The sequence below is a fragment of the Cryptotermes secundus genome, unplaced genomic scaffold (genome assembly GCF_002891405.2).
Source record: "Cryptotermes secundus unplaced genomic scaffold, Csec_1.0 scaffold1184, whole genome shotgun sequence".
NCBI classification, from domain to species: domain Eukaryota; kingdom Metazoa; phylum Arthropoda; class Insecta; order Blattodea; family Kalotermitidae; genus Cryptotermes; species Cryptotermes secundus.
The window spans coordinates 1,081,263-1,087,262 of record NW_019734331.1 but is presented as its reverse complement, the minus strand read 5'-3'; the positions used below and the strand labels follow the sequence as shown (position 1 = coordinate 1,087,262).

Below are 6,000 nucleotides of genomic sequence, written 5' to 3'. Positions count from 1 at the left end.
GGTGATCAGCTCGTCGCAAGGCCTCTACCTGTACACAAACACAGAAAAACGCACACACACAAACTAAACATCCATGCCCTGAGTGGGATTCGAAACCACGATCCCGGTTTCCAAGCGAGCGAAGACAGTACATGCCTTAGACTGCTCGGCTACCGTGACCGGCTCATTTTCTAATATTGTCCGTAATTTCAACATTAAAAAACCATCCCCCACTAGAAATACGTCTATTCCTGATTAGTTGGGTCTAAAACATTAAGGAAAATAAAAATAAAGATAGAAACACGGAGAACAGTGCGAGAAGGAAACCCTGAATCAGAAAAATGTGCGGACTAGAGACACTGCAGTACAACGGTCCACTTTGCATAGGTAGACCTACGTACACACTTACTTTCGTCTGACAAATGCCATAGAGTTGAGTTTGGCGAAGTTTATGGTACGAGGAGTACCAGCATACCGAGACGAATTTTCAAGTGGCCCGTTTCCATTTTCAAGGTTAAAGTATTTTATTTATGTGACGTCTTTACGTTACGTTATCCTGAATTAGTGAAGACCTTTCAATAAGTCAGTCTCCAGTACAAGAATTTCTAACGGTTATTATAAAGTTCACTGTTCCAACCTCAGAAAAGTAGGCGCGAATAGGCCAGCTGTCTTTACTGTGTCACGTGTGTGTGCATTGAAGACAAAATAATATTCTGTTAAGGAATAAAAGGTAAAAGGCATCCCTGTAACAGGCCATGGAGGCCCGTAGGATTGTGAGGGATCGAGGATCCTAAAATTTCCAGACAGTCGGCTCACAGATGGCGGTTAGTTTGTCAGCCTTATTCGCCGGCCGCCCTTTACCCCCAGGAAGATTCTTGGCACTCAACTCTGTTAGAGGCTGTGTTTACCCCAGGGCCATTGTGCGGTTGGAAGGATTAGGTCAATTGAAAAAACCAGTGATTTAATTGGGAACAGAACCCATAACCTTCCGGCCTGTAGCGTAGTGCCTCAACCAACTGCGCTACCACGCTTCCCAATTCTGTTAAGTAGAGCTAAGATTTTTTGTTGTTGTCTATTCTGTCACTTAGGGATTCAATATTTGTTTCAAATATAATTTCACCTTTTCGCAACTGTGAATGGTCAAATCAAGTTATTCTGCATGGTGGCACTCTGTAGTCCAGCCGTGTCAAACATGCGGCCCCCATAGCCACAAAGTGCGGCCCCTCAACTTTAAGAGCTAATTCATATTAAAATCAATATTAAAATTTTAGTAGAAATATTTTTTGTAAAGACAATTTTCCAACAGACCAGAAGACAAGAAGTGTCACGCAGACATAAATTAGCAGGCTGCAGGAAATTCAATGTTTTGCTATTTCTAACATAATTTTTTGTGTAATCTCTCTTTTTACATATTGAAAAGCAGTTTGATACTTGTCAAAAATGGCATTCTCTTGCTTTTTAAAACTGTAAGATATGTGACTTTAGGTAATTATATTGAAATTATTCCTAAATAATGAATAGAATTAAATGTCCTTGTATCAAAATATAATGTATATTTCTATTTTGAAGTGCGGCCCTGGACTATTATTTATAGGGCTGAGGTGGCCCTCTGTACAAGTTGAGTTTGACATGCCTGCTGTAGTCAGTAGGTGGATATTAACATTTCGGAGAAATATGCTATCTCCATGTTCAGGGTCAGTGGTATTTACCTAAGATACTACAGACCATGTCAAACCGGAAAAAAATTTCATCTGAATATTCACTTCTTTCATTTTTTCGCTTTAATTTGGTGTACAGGTAATCTAGGTATTTCCAAAAATGCATTTCCACTCCATGAATCTGACGAGCATTTCTCCTTAGCCTAACTTCCACTGACACATAAATGCACTACAATCACTAGATACAAATTAAAGAATTCATTTTCGCAGAACTACTACCGAGTGGGAATCCCAGAGACATAATTAGCGATTCCTTAAAAAGAAGTTTCAAGAAGGTACTGATATATATATATATATAAAATGTAAAATAATTAAAAGTAAAGGTATCCCTGTAACAGGCCGTGAAGGCACATAAGATTGTGAGATGTTGAGGGTCTCACATTTTCTAGATAATCGGCTCTCAGATGGCTGTGAGGTCAGCCCTACGCGCCGGCCGCCATTTAACCCAAGGAATATTCCTGGTACTCATTTCTCTTAGAGACTGAGTCGACTCCAGGGCCACAGTTCGGCTGGAAGGATTAGGTAAATTGCAAGAATCCACCTCATCGGGATTCGATCCCGCGACCTTCCGGCTTGTAGCATAGTGCCTCGACCAACTACGCTACCGCGTGCCCCACAAAGACAGGACGACCAAGGAATCAGGGTTTGTTTCCTATGAAAGGCAAGAGACTTTTCTTAGCATCATGTGGGTTAAAAATACCTCTTATTAAAGAAGATATACTGTGGCCTTTTCCAACCTTGTAAAGTGGCAGGGGCGTAATGGTCCCCTGCCACCTCCATGTAGAGTCGAAGTTAGGAATGTCTGAAACTACACCTCCATTCCCCCATACGTTTTCATGATGTGGTGCTTAATTAAGCACAGGGACTACGCCGTATGATAATACTCTAAAGGAAGCCGTTTTTTTTTTTATTATTAGAGTAACGAGATGAGGAATTTCGTTTATTTATAGTTACGGTATGCTTGAAAGAAATAAAAACAACAGTTTGAAAACTACTGCTGTTTGGTACTATAAGTCAAGAGCACACAAAATAATTTCTCATAGAGCTCCGTAGCTTGCACGCCAGACTGGTGCTGCCTCTGGCCGGAAGCAGATGCAATATCTTTCCACGTAACATTTCTCATCCACTCCGCAGTAAAAATTATGGCATCTCCAGACTATGGTACATGCGGCTGGCGCAATACATTACAGAACACCCCCTCCTTCTTCAGCATTCCTAGTTAAAATGTTTTAACATAACTTTTAAGTCGTATCGATAGCTTATATATATTCCTCCTGCATAACAAGAAGCTTAAGATTGTGGTTTCCACATTGTCAGCACATAATCCGAAATTAATATTCTGGCAATATTTTATGGCTCTAAAAGGTGAAAGGTAAAATTGTCCCTGTGCTTAACGAATTAAGCATTACGCCATGAAAGCGTATGGGGGAGTGGAAGCATTGTACGTATTAAGCTAAATAAATGATATTAAGTGACGAAATGAAGTTTTCAGATACTCGGTAGAAAACTTACTGAGTTAGCTACTTCACCCTATTGGAACCCTCTAGGAATGAACACAGGGACTTCGGGAATAAAGCAGAGCTTTAATCACTAGATACCTTCCACAATTACATAAAATTAAAAACGTAAAGGTATCCCTGGAACACGCCATGGAGGCCCATACGGTTGTGAGACGTTGACGGGCCCACATTAACTAGACCATCGGCTCACAGATGGCGGTAAGTTTGTCAGCCTTATGCGCATGCCGCCCTTTATCCCCTAGGAAGATTCCTGGTACTCATTTCTGCTAGAGGCTGATTCGACCGCAGGGCCATAGTGCGACTGGAAGGATTAGGTCAATTGAAAGAATCCACCTCACCGGGACTCGAACCCGCGACCTTCCGGCTTGTAGCATAGTGCCTCAACCGACTACGCTACCGCGTGTCCCCTTCACATTAATTGTTACAGATAACTCCACTACATGGATTCCCTTCCCCTCATTCCGGCAGACTGCTCGAAAGAAAATTCCAAACTGAAGTTGGGGGACCTTGTGATTCGTAGCTTTTCAGTATTTCAACGACATCGATTCGAAAGAAGAAGTTATCTAGCACCGAAAGATGTGAGAAGAGAGTTCAGAATATCAATTGAAGGAGAAGTTTGTAAACCTTTTCAATGTTTTATCTGGGCATTCGTCTGGAGAGACTCGTGGAAACCACGAGAAAGTTCCGCCATGATTGCTGATAACACGACTAGTATTCACACAGGATATTTTTCTTTATTGCTAGTGGGGTGGGACTAAGTCCCTTGTACTGAGGCCACTTCTGGTCTATTGTACCAGCCCCAGATGATAGGTGAGGGTGATTTTGGAGCAATTGGTGGAATGAAGATTGGCAAGGGAAACCGAAGTACTCGGAGAAAACCTGCCCCAGCTCCACGTCGTCAACCACAAATCCCACTTGACAAGACCCCGGGATCGAACCCGGGCCGCCGCGGTGGGAAGCCAGCGACTAACTGCATGAGCTATGGCGCGGCCTTCCCAATTATCTTAACATTTACTTTAGTTACTAAAGTTTCTTTCGGTATTGACTTGCACCACAACAAGATCCTTCTCTTCGTTTCTGTGTTAGCTTTATCCATCCTTTGACCAAACATGCGCCTTGTAAAGGAATGTTTTGTCCTCTTCAGCCCGAAGAGTTCTACTCACCAGATCTCTGCAATAATGGTAACGATTTCTCGTCCAATAACATGTTCTATCTGCTGAAGCTGTCCGTTTACCCAGACACAGTACAAAGAAGAAACGTGTTTCGTTTCGTGTGAATGGCTCGTGTCAATGGGAAATCTCGCCGTTATGAGCAGACATTTACGACCAATAGAGCAAACATTCTGAGGATTCAGCAATACACGTGAACGTGGATATCTGACTCCGTGCGAAATGGCGAAACCTCAGAGTGCATCCCACACCAAGTTATACGCATAACAAATATTCCACTTGTTAAGAACACGTGTACTTCCTGGCATCAAAATATGCTTCCTTAGAAGAAGAGGGATCTCTTCATGCAGGACTTTCAAAGAGTGTTTCCGCCATTGTCACATTCCAAAAGACAGTGGATGATACTGTCACGTGTAGGGGTGAATATACACGGGGTTTGGGTTGGCGAATAGATTTAGTGACTACTTACAGCTCGTAACTACTAACAACTATAACACTATCGCTATTTCCACACTTTACGGTTCACTAGAGCAAACAGTCTAGTGTTTTCAGTCTATTACTAGACGTTTCCTTGTAACGGCTCCAACAATGGCAATTCCGGGCTGAAGTCATCTCTTTACAGACTCTATTACAGAACTGATTCTCAACTGACTAAGCTCCAAACCTCGTCTCGCTTATAGCCTGTCGGCACTGACCACGTAGAAAACACAGCTCTTCCCCTGTTGTAGTCCAGCTGTTGCATTATTAAGAAACTGCTGTCTAGCAAAGGAAACGTGTTTACCTCGCCGTTGCCCAAAAATGACCCTCGTAAATCCAGTCATCTCGCGGGCGTTGCAAAGCAACGACTCTACACGCTACGATATTCATAATCATCAGCGTGAAAACATAAAATCTGACATCCGAACACATTTAAAATTGCTTTAATTATCCCTGTAGGTAAGTACCTTACAGTGAAGAGTATCTAAAAACCGACGCTAGATGGATCTAGAATTAAGAATATACTGTGGCTTCTTATGGGGTTTTACTTCGTTACAGAAGTGTTACTGTTGCAGGTAGAGGACAGCGTGCTGAGACTGGTGGCTGGGTCGAGCCTTACGGGACGCTATTACCACGTAGAACTCAAAGTGTATTGCATCAGGGAACCTTGTCTGGTTACAGTAAAAAGTATATTTCTGCTTGCACTTAACTAATTAAGCACTACGCCATGAGTACTATGGGCGAGTGAAGGTATAGATCCACATATTCTTGACGTCTGCACTAGTTGGACGTGAGTAACCAGCTTCACGCCCCAGCCGCTTTACACCTGGGGAAGAAGCCCTCTGTACGCATTGGATAGGAGACTTGGTGGGCTTGAGGATCGGTCTGGACGGCGTGGAGAGGATAAAGCCTGATTAGGGTGAGAGATTTTCTCAAAATAATGATTAGTTTCAGGGATCCTGCAAGTGAGGGCAGCACGTCCCACTGAAACGTTCTTACATATCCACGAAGCTACAAGTTGACATTCCAGAGAACAGAAATTTTCACAGTATTAAATGCGAATAAACTTCAACAAATAATTTGTTAATGCATATTAATGCCATGTTCTGTCGAAATACAACATTGTACTACAACATT

General features: G+C 42.4%; 1 long non-coding RNA gene across 1 annotated transcript in view; it reads right to left on the bottom strand.

The window, feature by feature from the left end:
- The window catches only part of LOC111868693, a 391,614-nt gene that overhangs the window by 19,668 nt on the left and 365,946 nt on the right, over positions 1-6,000 (bottom strand). The gene's annotated exons all lie outside the window — the stretch shown is intronic.